The sequence below is a fragment of the Rutilus rutilus genome (genome assembly GCF_951802725.1).
Source record: "Rutilus rutilus genome assembly, chromosome: 1".
In the NCBI taxonomy this organism is placed as follows: Eukaryota; Metazoa; Chordata; class Actinopteri; order Cypriniformes; family Leuciscidae; genus Rutilus; species Rutilus rutilus.
Window position 1 is genome coordinate 43,441,161 of NC_140209.1, and position 26,066 is coordinate 43,467,226.

Here is a 26,066-nt window from a genome sequence, read left to right on the forward strand (position 1 = left end):
GAATATTGTTACAATAATGTACTGTAGCCCTGTAGGTCACCAAGACCCAAAACCTGACATCTCCAAACTTATATTATTATTATTATTATTTTTATTTTTATTTTTATTTTTTTTCTCCCCAGTCCCATGTCAGAGATGGAAGCGTTTGTTGGCTTCTTCTCAGTTTTAACAGTTGCAGACATGAGAGCCCTGGGCTGTCCTACATGTTTTTGACATAGTTGTGTTAAGCCTTGCCTTTGTCTATAAAAAGCTAGTGTATTCATTATATTTATTTTAATATGTTCTTAACATGGTGCTTCAATATAACTTAATTTTTTGATTGTACTGAACTTTGTGTATTTTACCGGTTTTTAATATCTACAATTCAGATGTCTCTTTCTGGTATGTCTTGTATGGCCATCCTGTTTGTTACTTAGGACATTTGAGATGAATTTTAAATTGTAATGTTCCACTGTAAAATTGTAAAAAAAAATGAAAGTAATGCAATTAAAATGAAATGATTTTAAAAGAAACTGCTCTTGGTATTTTAGCATACTGAAATATAGCAACGATTCTGTCTCTATCTCTATCTCTATCTCTATCTCTATCTCTATCTCTATCTCTATCTCTATCTCTATCTCTATCTCTATCTCTATCTCTATCTCTATCTCTATCTCTATCTCTATCTCTATCTCTATCTCTATCTCTATCTCTATCTCTATCTCTATCTCTATCTCTATCTCTATCTCTATCTCTATCGAAGGTTATGGGTCTTACAGGTATTTTCTAGTATCTGATTTGGCCAAAAGGCTTTTCTTCGATCAACTGACTCTCTGATGTCTTTCTATCTTTCTCTAAACTATTTAGTATTTACCTTTGCCTGTTATCTTTTGCCTTTCAAAAAAAACACTTATAAAATACTTTCTCCCTGCTGCTTCTGTTACAGTGCTTTTGGTTCTTCCTCATTCCACAATACTTCATTGAACCTTTGTCCACTTTCTTTTTGCCTCTTGCCACTTATTCATCCCCTTTCCCCACTCATGACCCATTTTCTCTTCCCTCAACAGTCAGCAGAGGGTTAACTCTGAAGCCAAGTGGAACAGCTTTTTTCATAACGAGGACACAGGCAGCAAGGCAGTGGATAGAGAGTGAGGCGGTAAAAAGCTGAACCTTTGAGGCACTGCGGAAAACAGTGTATGATCCAAAAGCCTTACTGTATCACCATGATTTTCTTGGTGCAGACGTAATAATTTATAAACCTCACAGTCTTTAGTCGTTAAAGCTGGTGAAGAAAGACCTCGACATGCTATTGACTCAGATCTGGTGACCCAAGGTTTTGCTTCTTTTGAAGACACTGTTCAAAACACATCAAATATTACAGATGGATTTGTGCAACAAAAGAGATGTACAGTATAGCATCCTCCATTTTAAAGTGCTTGTGTGTGAAACAGGCACTAGCCTGCTTGATTCATCTGTGCTTTCTTCTCTTTTTGAATTATTCAGTAATCCTTTCCCACACCGAGCCATCCTTCCTCCCTTCCTCCCACCTTCCTGTACACATAATGTAACTAAACATTGAGTTTATAATGGCAAAATTAACTTTAATGATTCTTTGGGTTTGCACATGAAGGACCACAGCAAAGTTCATATGCTTTTAATTTAGGATGGTTTCAATGCCTGTTTATCAAGTTGAATAGGAGTGTGCAGTCAATGGTGCTCATATGACAAGCATACACTGCATGCCATGTAAGAGAACTGTAGCAGCTGCTACGTTAAATACTTAAATATTGTTACAATTTCTGGATCTTACCATCTGTGATATAATAACATGTAATGTGGAAAAGATGGATGCCACGTTCCTGTACATGTAATGTTACAAAAAAATTAAGTTTAGAATGACAAAATGAGCCTTTCTATGTATTCCCTCATGGTAACTCCAACCATTTGCCCATCCCTCTTTACATCCCCACAGTTCAATGTTCAGTTTCAACACACTCTCCAAAATATTATGTGATGTTTCTAATATTGAAGAGGAAATGTACATCCTAAGGGCTTGTTCACACAGAACTGATTTGAACTTTTTAGAACGCCTTATGCGCGAGACGCTGCAAAAGACGCAAGCGCAGCGGTTATACATGTCCATAGCACGTGTTTACATAGGTGTAGAGTCCAGGGGTCAGAAAGTAAAAGTCCTGCCATATGTTTATTCCACCCATGAACTCAAGCCAGCTGATTTCACTAATTAGTTCTATCTCCTGGCTGAAAAACGGTGCTAATTAGCAAATCCAGGTGATTGGAACAAAATACTGAGGAGAACTTTTACTTTCTGAACCTGGACTTTACACCTCTGGAAAAATAATGGAAAAACGCATTCTGTGTGAACGGCCCCTAAAAGTGTAACATTGATCTCTTTCTACATGAAGGGCCAGCGACCTCGCTAAGAGAACTTTACATTTGAAACTGGTGATGTAGACAAGCTGCCAGTGGGAATAGAATGAAATCGATCCAGAAAGTTTCAATTTAGCACAAAATTTTATATTTTACAACCTGAGGGCTGTTCCATAAAACAAGATTAGAATAGAAGCCAGTTTAGTTAGTCAGACTTATTGTCGGTGGATTCTGTTTCATAAAGCAAACTTAAAATAGTTCAAACTCAGTTACTCTGGCAACTTATGCTGGGAAACTAACCTGGTCCAGGGCAGGCTAACTGTCAGGCTAATAAGCCTGAGTTGTTACACCGTTTCTCTAACACTGACAACCAGGAATACAATGATAATACCACTGACACTCTCATACCATTATTTGACTTTATGAACCACTATCAGTCCAAAAATAAATATACAGTATACAGACAATCAACAAATTAGGCTACAATGATAAATGATACAATTTAGACCTACAAATGTTTTCAATTATATTGTAAATGAAATGTTTGTTAACGTTGTTTTATATATATATATATATAACAATATTATACAATATAATTGAACACAGTTGTAGGTCTTGTATAATTTATCATTGTAGCCTATATACAGTGTATATTGTCTCTGATTTTGTTTGGCAGCTGTACATTTTATGGTTCTAAGAAGAACATTAAATGTGGCCTACAGTATCTTAGCCTACATTTGATTTACCCCATTACAATCACTTTACAGTTATTGCTATCATAAAAATACACTTACTTGTAGGCATATCTAATATCTAATGTCCAACAACAAGTGTTTTAGCAAAATGTGTGTGTGTGTATATATGTATGTGTGTATATATATATATATATATATATATATATATATATATATATATATATATATATATATATATATATATATATAATTGTCTTTCAATTCAAACACATTTAACACAATTATACAAATGGACATTTCCTTTAAAGACAATATTTTTTCCCCAATAATTATTCCTTGTTTTTCCTTTTACTTTATTTTATTTTTGTGATTATACCCACCACCAACACATACAAAACACATAATTAGAACAATAACCAATAAGTACATAGTTAGACACTTTTATACATGAAAAAAAATAAAAAAAATAATAATAAAAAATGTAACATTCACATATTTATATCAAACTCTTATAATGACACATAATTCCTAATAAGTAATTCAAGTAATATTTTTGAAATATCAAATAATAATAATAATATCAAATAAATAAAATAATAAATAACTATAATTAAAAGGGAGGGAGGGATATATAAACAAGGTAATTCAAGTAATATGTAGGCTACCTATTACTTTGATTTTAGAGTTGCCCATATCTTGTCAAAATGTATACTTTTGTTCTTAATTTCATGTTATCCTCTCCATAGTGTACTTTAGAAACTAAATCTAACCAATCATTCAAAACTGGGGATTCTTGCTTTCTCCAAAAATGTTTTATTGCTTTAAAAGCTGTAATTCTCAGTAATCTAAACAAGTGAATAACTCATCTTTATTAAGTAGCATATAGGTCCTATACCTAAAACTATATTTTGTCTTTTTTATCTTTATTATATTTGGTTTCTTACTAATTTCTTCCCTGAATTATTTCTGTTTAAATTTGTTATTTTTATTTTACATGAATAAAATGTGTAATGAGCTGTTCACCGCAACTTATCCAGCATCCGAAAGATAAATTAATATAGTTAGAAGATATTTATTTCTAACATTTACAGATGGAGAATATACCTGTGAAATGTAAGTCTCAAATATGTGCTGTTTGATGGTAGATCGATTAGATCCGTGATCGACCAATGGGGCTACTTAAAGGGATAGTTCACTTTGAAATTAATTTTTGGTATGTTTTAGCTTACCTCAAAGGCATCCAAGATGTAGGTGTCTTTTTTTCCGGAGTAGTTTTAATTTTGATATTTTTAGGTCAAACCGTTCTTGTCTGTCAGTCATATAATGCAGGTCTATGGTCACTGTCTCAAAACAGCATGCACAAAGTCCAAATTAAACAATTCCCCATCGTCCAAATTAAACAATTCCCCATCGTAAGTACACATTGATGGCCTAAGACACGAAACGAGCGGTTTGTGTGAGAAAACGAACAGTATTTATATAGTTTTTGTCCTCTTGTAAACACACACACCCAAATGATCAGAGGACGAGGGTGCTTCGGTCTGCGCAAGCGCCGGAAAGCGACGTAGTAGTAGTACACATAGTTTCACATTGGTTTGACTAGCAGCTGCTTAGTATAGTCTACACATATCTTCTCTTCTTATAACATATCTTATAACTCTCTCATGTAAAACCATTCTTACCAAATATATGGTGCAGAAATACATTGTATTGCTCATTTCGTGTAATGCCAGCTTTACAAATACAAAGACGTTGTTCACATACCTCCGTTGGATGAGAAAACACCATAGGCACAGCTAATGATGTCAGTACTATGCGATCCTCTCCTTGGTTTATAAAATCATCAGGGGAAAAATGATCGCTGCAGACCCTCCTCAACTTTAGTACGTTTATGGGTGTGTTGATATCCAGCCGAAGAGCGATCAACCAGAACTTCAAGAGGGAAGGATTATAAATTGGGAATTCGTGAAAACTCACCACTCCCGGATGAGTTCGCGCGAGCATACGAAATTGTTTTCTTTTACGTCGGTTTAAACATCCTGGATAAGCGCAAATTAGAACCATTTCGATTAGCCGTTTTACCTACAATCTCTGTTCTGTGTAAACAATGAGTGACGTACACGCGCGAGAGATAATTTCCGGCGCTTGCGCAGATCGAAGCGCCCGCGCCCTCTGACCTTTTCCGGCGCTTTCCGGCGCTTGCGCAGACCGAAGCACCCGCGTCCTCTGATCATTTGGGTGTGTGTGTTTACAAGAGGACAAAAACTATACAAATACTGTTCGTTTTCTCACACAAACCACTCGTTTCGTGTCTTAAGCCATTAATGTGTACTTATGATGGGGAATTGTTTAATTTGGACGATGGGGAATTGTTTAATTTGGACTTTGTGCATGCTGTTTTGAGACAGTGACCATAGACCTGCATTATATGACTGACAGACAAGAACGGTTTGACCTAAAAATATCAAAATTGAAACTACTCCGGAAAAAAAGACACCTACATCTTGGATGCCTTTGAGGTAAGCTAAAACATACCAAAAATTAATTTCAAAGTGAACTATCCCTTTAAGAAACGCGTGCACGTGCAATTATCTAGACTAGATAAACCTGGATTAAATTAGTGGGATTGCGTGACCTTCAATGACCTTTTATGAAACCGCTTTAGCCCAAATTTATTTGTTATGTTCATTCAAATCAGGTGTTGGAGTTTAATCCCCGCTTTTCTTAGCGTCTTTTATGAAACAGCCCTCTATAACGTTGTTTGTAAGCTATCTCTTTTCAGTGTTTTTTGTCTATGTTTGCTGGAGACAGTATTATCAAAGACCGTTGGCGTTGATATAATATACAATTACATAAACACAATGATATTTAGTCTTTTTGAATGTGGTTTGGAGGTGATCTTATAGTGGGGGGTTTAAGTTTAAGAGCTTGGATGTTACGGACTAAGATGGTAAAGTCAGACTCATTAGAGCCACTGGTGTAAAACAACTTAATTATGAGGAACAGTTGTGTGATGAAACAAAAAGGGAGACAAGGAAGTGTTATATATCAGTCTCGAAGAAGAAGATGGGTTGAAAGAATCGTCTAGTAGAGATAATGGATGAGTAAGGAAAGATGTATGGGGAGTTTCAGAGACAAAGCACCTAATGCTATAAAGCAAAGTAAATGATAGGATTGATAAAAGCTTGATAACAACAATTGATGAAAATGGAGCAAGGATTTTGTAGATAGAAGTTAAAAGCATGATTAATTTAATGTTGAAGAATGAACCATAGAGGGACTTCCTGAGAAATATTGCCCTAGTAGCAGGAAACATGAAAGGAAGTGATGGAGCTGTTGTAAAGACAAACGTTTGCAGTGGAGAAAGATTTGTATTGTGACAATAGCAGGGAAAAGGTGCAGAAATGAATATGTTCACTACTGCACTGCTTGACCAGAAGGTAAGAGCATTGTTGAAGTTTGATTTATTGTGAATCATCACAGTTTTGCAAACTGATACACAGTCCATGTCAAACAATTTTATAGTTGTCTTGTCGCACATGTTGATTTTCAGTCATGAATCATGATCTTCTGATGTGCTATGAATCGGATCTCTCATGAATCACACCTTCACACGTGACAACACAAACTTCATGCTCATTTAACCGAGCTGAACACGGAGCCAGCCAATCACAGACATATGTGGCCCTGTTTACACCTGGTAGTGACAGCAGGGCTAGGCACATCTCAGACCTGAAGAATTGCCTCACTTTTTAGTTGATGAAACGCGCTAAGGTGACAGCCATGTTGGTGACGTACATTGTGCGAGACGAGGGATGTAGTTCACTGAGTCGATGTGAGTGACAATTTAAATTGAAATAGATTCACCCATACAGGAAGCTGAACTGGAATGGCATGAAGTGGAATTTCGGTTCAAAGAAATGAATGGCATCCTGGATAGTTTTCTTTTTCTACCCTGATCCGTCTGTCTGTGAGGCTTTTAAAACCTTTGAAAGTTTTTGGGAGTCTTGTTACACCCATTGGGGTTATATGAATTTCAATCAATTTATTTTATTTTAATGTATTTCTGTTATTTATTTCAGTTTATTTTCCTTTATTAGAAGGGCACCAGCACCTTTTTCAAGAAGTATCCTCTCTATTTAAGGATTTTTAATATTGAAAATCTATCAAATTAAAATCCAATTTTTAAAATAGATGAAACAATATATGTGGCATTTTTTTGGTGCTCTTGAATATATTTTCTCTTCATTAATAATTAGGCAATCTGATCCATTCTGGGCATCGCCAATTACAGAAAATGTATTAGACATTTACATGCTTTATATATATTTTTTATATATATATACTTTCATGCCATTCTCAGCAACCGCGATAGTCTGTCAAAGACGTCTCCTCTTTGTCCTCAGCTGAGAGTCTACAACTCCTCACAACATCAAAGAAAGCTGGAGAGAAGGAGTGCAGGAAGGAGGGGTCTGCCTTGTATCTGGGTTCTGATGGAGAAGACAGCGGAGGAGAGGGGGAGGGGCAAAAGCAATTGAGAGAGAGAGACAGAGAGAGAGAGAGAGAAAGGCAGGTATGGAGGGAGGGAAACAAGAGGATGAGAGAGGAATGAAGCCAACCAACCAGCTGAAAGAGAACGAGCGATTGGGGCTGTTTGAACGTGGCAGGGAGAAAAGGAGGGAGGAGGGAGAGAGAGAGAGAGGTTGAGATCGATTGTCAGAACCGAGGAAATAGAAGTGTTACTATTGCACGGCCACTGGAGCGGTGTCTGCCCGCTGAGGATATGCATTGGCTCCCAGCGCTCACCGGCTCGCAGGACACACTCTAAAATGTAATTTCCAAAGGCCTAATTGTTGCCACGGTGATTTATTTTCCTCCATTTCATTTTTCTTTCTTTTTTTGTTGCTTTATCTGCCTTCTCTATCTCCTCTCCTTCTCTTTTTGCCGTTGTTGTATTTTTTCCCCCGTTTCTTTACCAGCTGCTGGATTTTCCCCTTCGTTTATAACTGCTGTCATTCTCTCCATTTACAAAGGAGGGATCTACAAATACAGGCAACCACAGTAAGACAGTAAGTGGGGCTTCTTTCTATTCACGCCTGTGCCGGGGTGATGCATGGAACGGGAGACTGGTTAAAATGTGCAGAGGATGAGAGCTGAATGGATCCTGAAGAGGGTTTTAAGAGGAGCCATTCAAAGTTGAACCATTCAGATCTGGAAATATGAGCTTTTGGGAAACAGAGGCGACTTACGCATGTGCTGTATCTGCTGTAGGCAGTGAATGATGTGAGGACATCAGGCTAGGTTGGTGTTGCTCATTATCTGTATTTTGGCTGCAACGGCGTGTGTTTTCGTACAGGGGAATCTGATTGTCTATTAAAGAGACATGCTGAGGTTCGATTAAAACGGGAGGTGCATGATAATGGATCAGTAGGTAGTAAGTTTTTCTGGATATATATGTGAGTTGGTGTGGGAGAAAGAGCTTGGCACAGGAAGAGATCATCATAATGATAGAATTACAAGTGAATATAAATCAGTTCCTTGTGCAGAGTGTAATGTGTTAGTTCTCCTCTGTATTTTAAAGGGAAAAGACTGATATGCAGTATGTCACTCCCTGAAACACACCCACCCACATACATTGGCATGCATGCAGACTTACTCACCCAGCAGGGCTAACGGACTGATCTGCAAGCATGGCAGCTCTCTCATGCGATTGCTGCTCTTAAATGCCACGTTAGTTTTCTTTTCTGTTCACTGCTTTTTGGCGTTCTTTCTTGTAAGCATATGCAAGGCATGCAGAATTAGCTGTTAATGGGATAGTTCACCCAAAATGAAATTTCGATAACACTTTACTTAAAGCCTTTGTGTATAATGTATTATTATGTGTTATAATGCATTAAATCTTTTCATAAATAATTGTAACCAAAGTTAAGATGCATTATAATGTTTGGAGATTCCTGGTTACATCTCAAATTGGTTGTTTGTCATGTTTTTAGATCATTATGCTTTCTAAAGGTGTTACATACAGTACTGTAATCTGTGGTTAGACTGATTCATGTGACCATACAACATTTTATAAGTTGCATTACAAAGCATAATTAATGCATTCAAATACTTTTATAATGCATTATATAGGCTTTAAGTAAAGAAACTTCAATAGTCAATTAATCACTCTCATGTCGTTTTTTCTGACTTTTCATTCTGTGAAGCATAAAAGGTGAAATATAGAATATTATGCCAGCCACTCTTTTCCACGCAATTATACTGAACTGTAGCTCCAGAAAAGCCCCATAAGAGTATCATTAATGTGGTCCACACAACTAGTGCACTATAACCCAAGTCTTATGAAGCCACACAGTAGCTTTCTGTGTCAGAACAGACCAAAATTTAGATCAGTATTCACTTTATTATTCACATTCAGCTAGGGTTTTCTGATACGCTTCAATGATTTATTAAAACTGATCTGACTCAGCTTGTTCATGAATCCACAAACATGGCAAGGAGAGCTAGAGCAAATCTTCAGTGAATAACAGCTTAAATCTGTGTTTTCATCGCAAAGAGATATTGCATAACTTCAGATGATGCAGAATATTGCACACATTGTCATATGGACCACTTTTATGATGCTTTGAAACATTTTTAAAGCTTAAAAGCTTCGGTGTTCATTAAATGTAAGTGCATGGAAATGAAAATGGAAACCGGGTTATATGGAAATACCTGTTTGAAACAGTGTGAGGTTTTTTTTGTTTTTTTTATTCATTATTTGGTACATGCCATTTATCCAAGATTAATATTTAATATAGTTGTGAATATACAGTAAGTGGTCCAGGCGATTTCCTTAATCACAGTTTCTGCTACAGATTGTTCTCCACCCACAGACACAAACTGGTGCTCAGACAACCCACTGAATGCCCCTCAAGTAGATAGCAAACTCCTCATCTCTTAGGCTAGAAGTGGCACACAAGAAAACACTCTATCCTCTGCACAGATGTGAAGCGATCTTGAGGCAGCAGCAGTGTGTCTACGTGTGTCATTGCACAGGGAGTGTGTGTGGATTTGGTTTGGGACTCTCCCCTGCCATTATCTGCTGAATCTATTATTAGAAGCCTTTATTTCTTGTGTTTATCCTCCTCTGATACACTGTCTGCACAGAAGAGGGAAATTGTTGCAGGTCTTTACGGTCACCCGTAATTACATGATGTATGTATTTCTAGTTATTGAGTGAGAGAAAGAGAGAGAACATGGGGGAGGGGGATATAATATGTAATGAAGCCAAAGACAAAAGAACCTCTGTTTAATTAGCTCTACCAGCTGATAAAAATGAAGAACATGAGTTATGTTTTGATAAAGGCAATAATTAGACAAATTACCCCCCAAAAATATTTGTCTTAAGTCTTATTTTCCATAATACAATATTCTTAAAACTAATAAGACTTGTTTTTCAGAGTATGTTTTAAAGGACTAAATTTGGTAAGATTTATGCTTAAAACTACAAATAATCTTCCAATGATTAAGAAAAAAATTAAGAAAATTATTATTATTATTTGTAGTGGAGAAAATGGAGGGAAAATTATGTATTGTAAAGATCATTTCCTCACAAATATAATATGAAATTAAATTGATGCGTAACAGCATAAAAAACTATTAATTTGCAAATGGGCTGAGAAACAAAAGCTCTCAAATATGTTTTCCTGGCACAGATATTGGGGCAGAATGGTGTTGCCAACATAGCTTGTAATAAAACATCTCTTCCTCAGTCACACGTTGTCACAACTGTCACACGCTCTCTTTTCCCACACTCTCTCTCTCTCTTTCTCTCCGTCTTCCCCAAACACACACATACACGTACACACAGAGTCTCTCCGGTGTAGTGTGAGTGTGTTCGCTTCGGGGGGGGAATGAGATAGGATGACAGAGTGGATAATCAGACAAAGGCACACAAAGGGAGTTAAAATTAGCCACATTGAACGGGCCATTGATAAATTGGGAAACTAGAACGGCACTGACACCCTTCTGCTCAATGCTCCGGAAAACCCAGCCTCTCCCTTCATCTGCATTGCCCTCTCCATCTCATGCATACACATGAACATGTCCAGAGTATACATATATACACACACACACATACACACAAAAAAGAAAACTCCTATGCTCACCAAGGCTGCATTTATTTGATTAACAATACAGTAAAAAATATTATTACAATTTAAAATAACTATTTTCTGTTTTAAAAAAATGTATCCCTTTTTTCCTTTTTTTATGGAATATTGCAGTATTTATTATAAATGATTTACCCATGCACATCGTTATTTTCATTTATTCCTGTGCCCTCACGATCTTTCATCAAAATAACTTCCTCTCCTTCTTGCAGAGACGTATCTTTTCTTCTCTGATGACGTGATTTTTGGTGAGAAAGCAATCTGGCACTCACATGAGATCACAGCAATAGCAAGCCACGATCCAATTAAAAAACGCCCTATGTTTTTTCTTGTTTGAGAAGCTCATTTAGATATGCGTCACAGGGAAGAAAAGACGGAAAAGACTTTAAAATATAAATGAATTGTAACATTATAAACGTTTTTACTGTCACTTTTGAACAATTTAAATGAAGTATTGTTGAATAAAAGGGATAGTAGTACTGCTGGTGTGTGAGAGTACCCCCGCAAGTCGACCCTCCTGAATCATCCCTAATGTGTAGAGTGAAAGTATTTCTTTCCAATTACTTCATGTTTGTGTGTATTGCCTCTTCCATGTCTTCATTTAGAGATATGAGAGAACCACCGCTCTCTTTGTAGTTCAGACACTTCTCTCTCATTATGCTTGGCACAAAGATCTGCCATGCATCCTCACACTTTTAACCGTAAATGAGGAGACATTTTCTCATCTTAACATAGTAACTGCTCAAACCATTTTAACAGGCTTAGATAAATGATCACACACTCGCATAAATTATACTGAAGGTGTGGACGACCTGACGACAACACAGGGCAATTGTGATGAATGTCTGATGTTCTTCTCACGCTGTCCTATAAAATGAGTAGATAAAAACATGCAATCGGTTAATGTCGTTCTTTAATAAGTGTTTTCTAATGACACGTTTGCCTGCATGTCTAAGCTGATGAGTCTATTGCCAGCTTATGTTTGTTCTCCATTCCATCCTGTCTTTTTTGCTATTCCTGACCACTCCTCCTCCTCCTAGTCTTCACTTTGTGCACTTTTAATTCTCTCGTCCCCTGTACAGCGAGTGAGTTTTTCTTGCCCTTTCGTCCTCTTCTCCCTCCCTGTGTGTTTGTCCATCAGTTGAAGATGGTGAAATCTCTCCCTCCTCTAATATTTGCTGTATAGGCTCTTGGGGGGGATAGTTCAAGCTTTCAGGATTTAGCCCAGTCTTTTTACGCACTTCCGCTCACGTTTTTCCTCCCTCTCTCATTCTGCTCGCGGTAAAGGACTGATCTGGGACAGACAGTCTCCCTTGCGCTCTGGCCTACTTCAGCTCTGTCCTTTCTCTCTCACCTGCCCAAACTCTCTCCTATTTCCTTCTTTCCATCTGTTTCTCCTTCTTTTGCCCTGAGTGTGTCTCTCTTTGGCGTACGGGCTGATGACTGTTGTTTTGGGAAGTTACTTGTAAAACTAACGCATGCCAATATTACTTACTTAAGTTGTTGCATTATTACTTTTGTGTAACTTTCTATCACTGACAGCTGACTTAAACTCTTCCTCCACCAAAGTATAAGTGCTTTACTTGGCTTACAGGTGTGTGTGTGTGTTCATCCCTGACCATTTTGCATCACATACAGGCTATACTGCGAAAAGTGCACTCTGATTGTCATGAAAAAGGCAAGGTTTTTGCCGGTCGTACCTGTGGGCTCAAGGACAGAGTAGATCGACCGCTGCTCTGAGGTTATTTTGTCTACTGCAGATTTTACTGTGGACTGAAAGTGTGCACCTTAAATGTATTTAGTTTCATGTCATTTTAAACCTCTATGGCTTTATTTATTCTGTCTGTTTTTTAATATGGGGTCCAATGTTGTTTGGAACTTTTTTTAAATATCATCTTTTGTGTTCCTCAGAATAAAGAAAGCCATACAGGTTTGAAACCACATGAGGGTGAATAAATGATGACAGAATTTTCATTTTGGGGTGAACTATACCTTTTAATTTAAGATGATAAAACGGAAAGTTTTCAATTGTATGTGTGAGTAAATAAATTAAATATTCGCAAAAGTAACACATTTATTTGAAATATAGTAACTCTGGTTTTATGGTGTTAAGTACTTTATTCTTTACATTACCTGGAAAAAGTGACCTGATTATGCATTTGTTATGGTTCATCAGAATATGATGATTTTTTTTTTTTTTTTTTTTTTTGCTATCTTAACCAGCAGACTTCCTGGGTCAAACATCTTTACCAAAAAAAAAAAGACCATTCCCGTTGACCAGGATGACTCGCAGGCACCAAACCAGGACTATGCTGGTCTAAGCATGGTCTTTTCAGCAACAGAGTTTGATGTTGTTCAGATTGTCTAGTTTATGATTGCTGGAGCATGTGTCATGCTAGAGACAAGTGTCATGCACTCTGGTCTTATCTGGCTATGAACTGGAGAACTGGAGTGGTCTGCCAAATCCCCCTTGCCCTGACAGCTGTTCCCCCTTGTGACCCAAACACAAGTCCTGCTGCTGAGATTGGTCTAGCACTTTGGAAACTCGGGCACAGCCAGCATGTGATCGTGTCTGCATCAGTGTGAGCACAGGGCATTGGGGTGTTTCTCACAACAGTGGTTGAGCATGTGCATGCACATAAGTGGAACATAATCCTTTTGTTGAATCTCAGAGGACAGCATTAAACTCTGTTCCCCTCTCTCTTTCTCTTCCTGACGCTCCCTCTCCATCTTCTCCCGTTGCTTCGCTGCAAATGCAAGAGATATATTGTTGCAGTAATGCAGCCGCATGCTGCCGTACCCCTTCCTTCCTTCCTTCCCGCTCGCTGCATGAGGATGAGCTCATTCATGCCTATTGATCTGAATGATTGGCCGGAGTCTCCTGCTCTTCTGTGGACCAGATCCCAGTGTATTAGAGCTAATTGCACCATTGAGAGGGAAAGAGGGATGCAGCAAAAGAGGGGGAGTGGGGCATGAATTTTCCCAGCAGTCACCAGTGCATCATCAAAGTACAGCTATTTTTAGACTCACAAGCAGTGGTGGTGAGCCAGTTGGCCCAGAACAGCAGTTTCTGCCGTGGCAGTGCATTACGCCCCATACTTTTCTATGGACGGTTGTGCTGCTTATGCACATTTATCAAGTGTTGATGTTAAGGTTCAGTTAGATGACTCTTAGGAGTATTTAATGCCCTATTCCAGGAGTATTCAAACTGAGGTCAGTAAGGGGGTTGCTAGGGAATCTAAATTTCAGCGTTGACTAAATAAATACATTTACATTACTGTTTCCCCACTACTTTTTAAAGACAGAAATCATGAGATCATTCATGATCGACTTGATTTTATTGAGAGCCATAGTTTTATAATAATAGTATAATGTATAGCAGTGGTTCTCAACTAGGCCTAATTAAAAATCAGGATATTTCTTAATCAAATTTTCTTTTCTTTGAAGAACCAAAGTTCCCACTGTCATATAATGTAGCCTAATTTTAAAAGTGTAATTTCTAGAAAACCCCTGTAAATTAATACAATCTTAAAACGTAACTTTAATATATATATATATATATATATATATATATATATATATATATATATATATATATATATATATATATATCATTACTATACTTTTTTCTTCTTGTGCCAAACTCTAAAATATTTTATCAGGCAGAAATTGTGAGTACACTGTAAAATGTAATTAGTTGACCTTACTTAAAAAAAGTATCCAAACTCGTTGCCTCAAAAAAATTAAGCAAAGTAATCTTAAGATTAGTGAGTTAGAAAAGCTTGTTTATTTTAAGTGTGCAGTACTAAATCAAGTAGTACCACTAACACATGTTTTTTATGTTCATGTAACTTAATAGCCATGCTTAGTGTTAACTTAGTTTTTTCATTTTGTGTGGATTGCTTGATATAAATTTAACCCCACTTAGAATTACTAAATACCTACAACTTAACACTTTTTGTTCTGCTCACTCATTTTTCAAGTTCACTTAAATTAAAGAAACCAATTTCTGAGTTTGGTTTACTTTATTAATTATAGCAGCACTGTCCTTGTACAGCATAATATTTAGAATTTCTTAAAAGTTTCCATTATACAAATTTTTTTTAAAATTTTTTTTTTATTTAGTTTTTAGACACATTGACATCAAGAATCAGCCTGTGAATCTCAACAATGGTGACAAATATAAAGCATGTTGCAGTGCATTCTGGGTGCAACCAATCAAAACTCATTCATGGCTCCCATCATGCATTGCTGCATGAATAAATAATGAGCTTATGATCAGAGGTGATCTGTTTGTCACCATTGCTGAGATTCATACGCTAATTCTTGATGTCGGTGTGTGCCTACATAAAAAAAACAAATTGACGTTTTTTTTATTTATTTGATTACTTGGATTTCATTGAAATGGCTATAAATATTATGCTGTACCAGAACAGTGCTGCTATAATTAATAAAGTAAACCTAACTCAAAAATTGGGCTCTATATGAGTTCAGTGAATCAGGTCAAATGATTGTGATATAACGATTATGTTAAAACACAACCATCACCTTCAGATCACCTTTTCTATTTGTTCATCTGGCTGTTATAACTCAGGTACAGCAGCCAAACAAAATCTAAGATGAATGATATAAGGGTCAAGAGCCCAACTAAAACAAACACTGATCACCACAATGGTGGCTTAAAATTACGGGTTTCTCCTTCAGCCAATAGTAGCTATTCAAGGGCGGGTCTTGGCGTGGCCATGTATCGCCGTCTAGTGTAGAGAGGACTGATCTGCGCATGCCCACAGGTCATAAACTTACTTTTTCTAAATGAATCCAGCTCAAGTAGACTGAGCTGGTAAGATTTTTCAACCTCAAAGTACAAGTAACTTACTAAAAGCGAGTGTTAATAGCAGGTTGAAAAAAAATGATTAAGGTCAATTTACTATTTTTAGTATTTTTTTGTTTGCATTTACAACCTTATGCCTAATTCTTATCAAGTAAATCATGATCACTGGAAAATTCATTAAAATGAATTAAAATGAGGCTTGAAATACATTCAGCAGTTAAAACTTAACAGAAATGATGAGTGTTGGGCATTCTAACATAGTTGTGGACAAAGGGGAGCCTTGGAGTCAAAAAGGTTGAGAACCACTGCTGAATAAATGTACCATCGCTGACTGACTTTATAATGCAGCGTCCAGTGCTTTTATTCACATAACTGATGTCAGCAGCCTTCAAAGCTTTTTAAGGGTGCAAATATTTTACCAAATGCCCTATCTATTGTGCATAATACTATTCAGTCTCATCAGTAAACTATGTCAGGCAAATGGGCAAACATGTTTTTGTTACCTGCAATGGAGAATGAGCTATGGAAGTGTGTGTGGTTAAGAAGTGCTCATCTTCATTCAGAGGGAATATGCTACTGAGACGTGCTTAATGAAGACAGGAAACAATCCATTACTCATGAATACTTCGGCATAAAATCGCATTGTTGGCAAAATCATACAGTTGCACACAAAACCTGTTTTAATCCTCCAATGCTTGCTCTTCTTCAGTAGTATAACACAGCTGACGCTTCTGATGAGAATACCAGTTAGCTGAAATGGCTATGGCTCACCCATGCAGATCCTCGAGACTGAATGCCATTAAGGCAAATGACGCCATCCGGTTTGTTTATTAGGAGCATGTTTTAGAGTTGCACTGAACAGATTAACTCTGTGTGTGATCCACAGCATTAGCTGATGAATAGCTTGTTGAAGGGCAGTGATGCATGCCTGCTATCCATCAGTTTCTGCTCATCTACTGCAGGTCTAATGGCCACATACTTCAGCTCACAGCTCTAGATCTCTATCGCAGCATGCTATGCTAAACTTTCTAATGTACCTCTCCATATGCTGACGGTTTTGGCTCAGTTTATCAGTGTCAGCTGCACACGCCATCAATCAACCTTCAGCTTAGCTGCGCTGGCAGTGTCAGCTCAAGTCAACAACTAGATCAATAGGCTTTTAGAGCCACCCAACTCGTCAGTCATGTCCTTTTCTAGACTAATGTTGAACTGGGTTGACATGGTTATTGTGGAGTCGCGGGTTATCTTGTGTAATTAGTTACGTTTCTGAATGTTTATCTGGAAAGTGATGGCTCACTAATTTTGTCACTTATTTTTGTTTTACTCACCCTTACTCATGCAGGTATGGTGCACTTTCTCCTGTGGAGCACAAAAGAAGATATTTTAAATATATAATTTATTATACAATTTTTTTTTTTTTGTTGTTGTTGGGGATAGTTCACCCAAAAAGAAAGGTATATCTTCCATGTTTAGCAGAAGAAAGAAAGTCATATAGGTTTGGAAAAACATTAAAATATGACAGAATTTTCATTTTTGGGCGAACTATCCCTTGAAATGTACAACAAATATTTATGCACTTGCTCATAACTTTGTATATTTGGCATCACCATAGCTTAATTAGCCAAGTTTTGGATAAGTGTTTTTCCAGGACCATGGAAACCTGCTGTTTTGTGTTTTTTAGCAAAGAATACAAGGATAGACTTCTTGTGTTGGCATATGTGGGGGTTTTGTATTTGAGAAATAGAAGAGGAGAGAAGGACAAAAACAGAGTCAGAACAGTTCTTCTTTCACCGAAACAGGTGCGTGTTCAAGCCTAAAGCTATTAGCCTGAAGAGATGAGCAATATGTGGCAGCATAAATTATAAGAAAACAAGCATCCATCTGTGCACTTGCATCAAGTTTTTAACAATCACTGTTGGTTTGAGTTATATTTTACACGTCTTTTTAAGAACAAGTGGCGGTGACCTACCTGTTATCTGCGGATTTATTACATTTGGCACAAATGTCAACCATCAGTTGTAATAATGACCATAATAGACGTTCTCTGTCAGGATGTATATTATTATGTGGCTCTCTGGAATACTTGATCCTAATTGGTCACTCACAACAAACAGCTGTTAGGTATTTCAAATTATTCACCATTATCTATTCACCGCTCATCCGAGTAAAACAGGCACTTGTTTGCTCTTTCTCGTTTCATACAAATGCAACCCCTGCCATCTTGCATCTCCGTTATCGATTGCAGTGAAAATGACCAAAGACTTCAGTATTAATATTACTGTAATATTGCTGTGGACTGCTCAGCGCCTTTAAATGGTTTCAGGTTCAAGATATTTTAAGCAGTCATTTTGGCATTTATGTAGTTAGTCACTTTTCTTTTCACATCATCCTTTGTTTTTGTTGTTCATATTGTTGTCATGTTTTGTGCCTCCATCGAAAACATCGAGATTTTAATCTCAAGAGACTAACCGGAAACAAATCGTAATATTTCACAAAAAGAGGCCAAAAAGATATATATTACTGTAATACTCTCTCATAGTGTAGCATTGGGACAGTGTGTCCTCAGGTGTGTCAGAACAGTTATATTGCCCTCACTATGTGCTCGGTCATCCGTTCATCCCATTTATAAGAGATTATGGTGAATGAGCCAGACCCTCATCCACATCAGGATGCCTGTGTTGATCCTCTTCTAAAGCCTGTGCTGAGCTGCAGGCCTTATTCAGAAAGCTGTGGGTGGGTCAACCAGGCAGTCAGGCATCTGGAGGTGGACCCGTTCAGCTTGCGATGATGGATTCAGGATAGATTGGTGTGATTGGCTGGAGTGGCTGTGCACATTAATAATGGAGGCGCTGCTGGTTGTATTTATAGTAACAGTGGAGGGTGGCGGTGCTGTGAAATTGGATTGATATATGACAGAACCTCCCTAACCTGTCAGCCACCCTCCTGCTTGCTTGCGAGACCGGTTTGGGAGTGTATGCCAATTGCCATGACTAACAGCTGTAGAAATAGAGGGCGATATGGGTACTGGAGACGTGCATGTACACTGGCAGACTTTGATGCACACAAACAAACAAACTTGCTGCTTTCAGTGCTCCATTTACCTGAAAACATATTTTCCTTTCGCTTGTCTAAACCTCTCCAAACAGTTAAAGGAATATTTTGTGGTTCAATATATATATAAAAAATCTGGCTTCTGGCTTCCTTTCAACGCAAGGTCAATGTTGTTGGCTCTTCATACTCCATCCAGTTGGGTGATCTTATGTCATTCAGGGCTTCTCCAGAGCTTCTGTAATTATGAAAGAGGACTGCATAATGATGGCTGTAATGATCACATTAACATTTGAATGCAGAAAGCCATCACACTAGACAGGATTGATTTCGTTCACATCCCTCAAAGGCATTATTGCCAGATTACTGCTTTATTTTCAAATCAGCTATGGACCATTAAATGCTTAATTGATCACGGTCTTAGAGATTAAAGCGAAGAATGAGCATCAAGAGTTTATTGGAAAGTGATTTTATAGAATCAATAACATGAATTATAAAGTTAGACTAAATATGTTGAAAATAATATTAATAAGATTATACTGTGACATTTTTTTTTTCTCGTACTGTGCATATGCACCTCCTCAAAATCCCATGCCTGCTCACATCGTAATTGAGTAAAAATTCCTCCCATTCTTGTGAAATTTGACAAAGATTGCAGATGTTTCTTTAAGCATTACTCTAGATGTATTCAAATACCGCTGTCATGAAATCACGCTTTATCATTTCAGTCATACACATCGTTTCCTCAAGCATAATGCACGGCTTTGCGTGACTGCCGTAGATTTGGAGTCAAGTGGAAGCTGGAGGAATGTTAAGTGTCTTTTCTGTTCTTTTTATTGCTTTGAATAATTTAAAATGCAAACACAATTAGGAGATGAGGTGCGTACATGTATTGTTGAAGCCGAGGGCCCTGGAGGAGAGGGAGGGGGAGAGGAGTGCTGTTTGAAGTGTTGCCATATTGATTGGCCTATATAGAATAGATTAGACTGATATAAAGACTATTCCTCGTGTTGGTTTTCACCTTTCATCCACAGTTTGAATGCACAAAGTCAAATTTAATCTTCGGCTTCTTGACGCTCTTCTCTCTGTTTTCCATCTAACTCTCTCCTCTAAAATTAATTAGAAAATCAAGGCTTCTGTCGTTAACTATCAGAGGCAGAAGCTTTTAGAGGCAGTAGTGTATGTTAATGAATAATGCAATTAATGCACATAAAAAACATGTAGTTGAGATAAAAGCCACTCTCATCTATCTTTATGTTTTCATAGATGCTAAGCTAATGACTTTGAATGCATTTGTGCAATGAAGGGTTTGAAATATCTCTTTAAAATAAAGGTTCAAAAGGTCAAAAATGGGGGTTCTTCACACTAAGAAATGGTTCTTTTAAGAACTGTTCACTAAAAGGTTCTTTGGGGAACCCAAAATGGTTCTTCTATGCCATCGTTGTGAAAACCCCCTTTGGGACCCTTATTTTTTTATTAATTTTTTTTTTATTAAAGTAACACTAAAGATTATTTTTTATCTTAAAATAATGTTTCCAAAATCGTTTCAGTGGTTCATTAAGTCATAACAGTGTGAATGGCACTTCTGCATTCGCTTTGCAGCCCTATATCTGCTATAACCGCACTATACAAGTTTGCCAGATTGGGACGCGTTTCTGTAGTTCGAATGAGACATAAGAAACTACAAATTTGACTTGCTTTATGGCAATCGTTACAATAGTCATTATTTAGTTTTTCTTCGTTTCTGATGTCGCAATACATCATACTTCCATAAAATCATGCAACATACTCTACCTTGTCTGTGGACATCATTCATTCTAAAGCTGGCGCTAGATAAACAGCGACCGTGCGTGCGACAGTAGGCTGCGGTATAGGCTAAATAATTTACGGCAACAGTTATGGGCAATTCCGCTTCCAACCTGTAGGGGGACCGAGGAGGAAAAGTTATTTGGTGTTGCTTTAACTAATAAATGTGCTATGGCATTCACAGCATACATAACAGCGGGAAATCTAACCGTGAGAGCATGCCATCTGTCCGATTTTGTTTGCATCCTTGATTATGTTTTATGGTGGTCATGTCACTTTAAGGGCTGGCAGGAATATTTATTATTGATTATATTGAAGGCGGTTAGCGAGCTGCCCACAGAACTGAGCACACTCCATTAAATACCAAGCAACTTCATTTTCTGCTGAAATCCGTGACATCAGCACCACATGTTGCAATATTGACATTGCTAAAAGGAGCTTTCTAAATGTCAGGCCGCTATCATTTACACAAGTAGATGACACTTCTTGACAGTAGTTTATGCTCAGATGGTGCTACAGAAAAGAAAGCAGACAAATGACAAAATGCACAATATTACAAAATTAGGGCTGGGTATCGTTCAAAAAATTTCGATACCAGTACCGATACCGATACCTTGATTTCGATACCGGTTCCTGATCGATACTTTTTTCGATACCAATTTTATGAAATCCATTTTAACAAGATTACATAACACATTACCTCAGAAAAACTTTGGTTTTATTTTTTTCAGTTTGACTCATGCTCCTTAGTCAGTGCACAAAGGAACAAAAAAAGCACAAAGGAACAAAATATTCCTTATACATATACATAAGGTACAAAATATTTTTTTATAAAGAGCTCATGCTCACCAAAGCTGAATTTATTTCATCAAAAAAACAGTAAAACTTGTAATATTGTGGAATAGTATTACAATTTAAAATCTTATTTGAATATATTTCAAAATGTAATTTATTCCTGTGTTGTCAAAGCTGAAATATGAAAACAGTTTTTGGAAGGTCATTTTTGATCACTTTATTGCATGCTTACTGAAAAAAATTCTGACCAACACGTTTTTGAACGGCAGTGTACATTCAGTAGGTCATTATTGCAATATAAACACAGTCAGAGTGATCAACAAGGTATCTCTTCATTTACCAGTCGAAGACGCAGCAACTTTCTGCTCTTATGTTTACTCCGTGCACTGTCAAGGGCTTCATCATATCTGTCGCGGTACCGTCTTTGCAGCCATTATTTTACCACAAATACTGCATCGCGCGCTGTTGGCATCGAGCCTAGAGAAATGTAGCCACACTTTTGATTGACTTTTCCACATCTTTAGGGTATTGTGAGTGTGTGTACTTGCGTGTCATTGAGTATGTGCGCGAGTTTGTGTGTGTGTGCTCGCGTCCATAGGCTCGCGTCTCATGAGAATGTGCGTGGACAGTTTGTGTGCGCGCGCGCGTCTCATAAGAGTACGTGCGGAGAGTTCCGCGAGTCTCGTGTGTGTAGAGTTTGCGTGTATGTGCGTGAGCGAATTTAGGCGTGTCGTTGTGCATTTCATATGTATTTGTTTGAGCACTGACGTTGACGAGTTAACCCCTTAGGTATCGAAATCTGGTACCGAAAAACAAGTCATTTTTCGATACTCGATAGTATCGAGGCAATTCGGTCGGTACCTAAAAAGTATCGAACTCGGTACCCAGCCCTATACAAAATAATATTGAATTGAATAGTGGAAGAAAGCGTTGGAGGGTGCAATGAAAATACACTGTACAGGGCACAGTAGTAGCTCGTATCTAATAGCTGACATGTCCTTTCTGTCACTCATATTGTCAGTTTCCCAAATGGGGTAGATTTAAATTGAAGGTTAAGATTTTGTCCCAGTGATAAAGATGTTGCGTCACTGGTTGATTTGGAGGCCTTTATTAGAGACTTAAAGCAACAGCTGCTGATGGAATGGCAACGGGCACCGGAAGTAAACCATAAACTGCCCTAGCCAAAGAACGCAAAAATCACTAAGCAACAATAACGAGGACGAAGTAATGGATCATTTAATCATTTATCAAAATACAAAAGGAAAATATCATTTAAAAACCCAAGAAAAGGGTTGCTTTTTGCATTAAATTAAATACAGATACAATTAAAATACCACATAACCATAAAATATTACATTTACTAATCTAATCAGTCACGTTTTAATGACTTCAGCAAATCAGCTGTCCTCCCGTAGTAGACGGTTACAGAACGCCACGAAGTGGGCCTAGCAGTTAAAGTCGCGCATGCGCAATAGAACGCCAGAACTCCTCCGCCGTTCCATCCACAACTGATGCTTAAAGTCACTATTATTAGAAAGGGACAGCAGTTTGTAGATCTGTTTGATGAATGAACTGCTCAAATCATTGTGTGTGTGTGTTGAAGCACTTTCAAAAAACAACAAAATATTGTCTTTTTCAACAAATTTAAAAAAAAGGTTCAGTGAAAAGAGATGCTTAGAAATCATGTTTTATATAAAAATAAAACGGCACCAAAATATTTGTTTTTATTTTTATCTTAAATGTTAGGAATAAACATTAAATTAACACCAAATTTAAGTTGTCAGTATTTATATTAAAAGTAAACTATGTAATTTTCGGCACTGTAGCGATTAAAAATCAGAACTAAGCATTTTGTGGAAGAACATTGTTTGTGCTGTAGCAAATTAGCTCTAAAGAAATATTAATAATCAATCATAACTTGTTATAACTGATTATGAATATTTGGATCAGTTAATAGAATTAACTTAGTAAAATTAATATTACAATCAATTAACCTGTTTGTGCCGTGAACACTCAGTGTTAATCGTTTATTAATTCTAAGAAATGTACATTTCCAGGGTATGGGAAATGTGTTTTCTTACTGTACAGTACTACTAAGAGCAAGTAGTCAACATCTGCATGATTAGGGACTCTAGTATATATGAGCTTGAAACACTGACAACTTTTCATGTGACTAGACTAGACTAAACACTTAAACTACTCTAACATACATGCATACTTACCAAGGGAAAGAAATTCAGCAGATCAACAGCCTTGAGCAAACCATCAGTTTAGTTCCAACACGCAAGGATACTTAAGGATACTTAAAAGGGGCAAGGATACTTAAGGATACTTAAAAAGAGATTTATACTTAATACTTAAATCTCGCCCACTTGAATTAAACGGTTGTATTTGTTAACATTAGTTATTGCACTGTGAACTAACATGAACAAACAATGGCTGTATTTATATGAACTAATATTAACAAAGATTAATAAATACTGTAACAAATGTATTGCTCATTGTTAGTTATACATTAACTAGTGTTAACTAATGAACCTTATTGTAAAGTGTTACCGATAATGCTTTACAATGAACTCTGTTAGAGCTACTTGAGGCAATTATCTGTTCAATAAAATACCTTACTCACCTGTTGAGCTATAAACACGGCATCACTGTGTCACCTTTACAACATTTAAAATCCTTCCGTTCTCGCCATCTCCAAAAAGCCAAGCCAGTGTTGGTTCGAGATTTAGCTGCTCCATGTCAGCCTTTCTCGCTCATTGTGACAACTAACCTCTGCCACTCCCACACCATACTGTACATGCGTCAAAGTACCCAAAGCAACTTTTCTATATTTACGGACATGACGAGACACAAACAGGCGAGTGACGTTTGTACACAATTTCCCGTAAAACCATCCCCCGTTCTAAAATATAAACACTTATAATAGGCTTAACATAGTGAATCAGGGTAGGACAAAAACACGTTTTGGAACAAGGATAGATGATGTATTGACTCGCTATTTAAATTTTGTTCATTTTAAATGAAAAGTTACATCGCGTACCTTTAAATTATATTTAATTAAATGAAAATCAATTAATTTAAATTTTACAGTGTATGAATTCAACACTACAATTTGTGTCAAATTTGAGAAAATAAAATATTATTTATTTACATCTTAAGTTACAACCATGCTGTAGAAATGTTTTTTTTTTTTATGTGGGAAAATAATGTGCTTACAGGGTTGCATGCCAATACTGTGTAATATTATGAATATTTATATTGTATGTATAATGTATATTTTTTTACTACAAGGAATGGAATATTAAAGGGGCCATAGACTGAGAATTCAAATGTGCCTTGATCCTTTGACAGTTAAGAGTTCGTTATACTATAAAAATACCCTGTAAGTTTCAAAACTCAAAACTTTCTTGTTATTCCAAAATCTGCTTTTGTTGAAACCAAGGCCAGCAAACGACAGGATCTAAAAAGTGGAGACTTGTGACGTCACAGGGCAGCTTTGGCCCCGCCCACTGGAGCGTTAGTGAACAGTGACATGAGAATGAGAGAAGATCGATACAGGATCAATAATACCATTACCTTCCAAACGATCCTAATGCTAGGATAGTGGGTTATTCTTCCCAACAATGTGAATGTCTCAGCAGTGCATTATTTGTTTGTATTCTGTGGATTTCACTGTGGATTATTTGGTACATTTCGGTGCAGGCTTTGCAAACAGACTTTTACGATATGGATCTGCCAGCAACGCCACAAACATGTAAGTAGCCTAGTCATGTTCATTCTAATGCCTGATCTGTGATCAGTGTTTTCTGATGTAATTATTCTAGTTCAGACAGATTATCTCTCAAAATATCGTTCAATACTGTTTGCATCAGTAAATCAAGCCAGTGACTAAACAATCAACCTCACGTCGTTTCTCTTAGTAGGATGAAAACAATCTTATTTAAAGTGTGATTAAATTATATAAAGAAAGCGATCAAAGATCAAAGCGAGTTTATCTGGACACTTGCCAAAACTCGTTGAAATCAATCGTCACAAAATCATGACGCTGTTACAATGTACAGTGCAACGAAGATCTTACTGTATTTACATCGTGTTTGCATTGTTATTTGGTGAAAGCCAGAGGTGTAATGTCCAGGCTCAGAAAGTAAAAGTTCTCCTCAGTATTTTGTTCCAATCACCTGGATTTGCTAATTAGCACCATTTTTCAGCCAGGAGATAGAACTAATTAGTGAAATCAGCTGGCTGAGTTCATGGGTGGAATAAATATATGGCAGGACTTTTACTTTCTGACCCCTGGACTCTGGTGAAAGCATTCGTGAGAGTGCCCGAAATTGCGTTGCAATGATAAGATCTTTTCATATGCAA

At 37.1% G+C, this 26,066-nt stretch overlaps 1 protein-coding gene across 1 annotated transcript in view; it reads left to right on the forward strand.

The window, feature by feature from the left end:
- The first annotated feature begins 7,849 nt into the window (after positions 1-7,849).
- The window catches only part of shank1 (SH3 and multiple ankyrin repeat domains 1), a 123,778-nt gene continuing 105,561 nt past the window's right edge, over positions 7,850-26,066 (forward strand). Inside the window, exons 1-2 of the mRNA XM_084425591.1 lie at positions 7,850-7,893; positions 8,096-8,131. The gene's annotated coding sequence lies outside the window, so the exon portion shown is untranslated. The remainder of the gene's footprint in view (positions 7,894-8,095; positions 8,132-26,066) is intronic.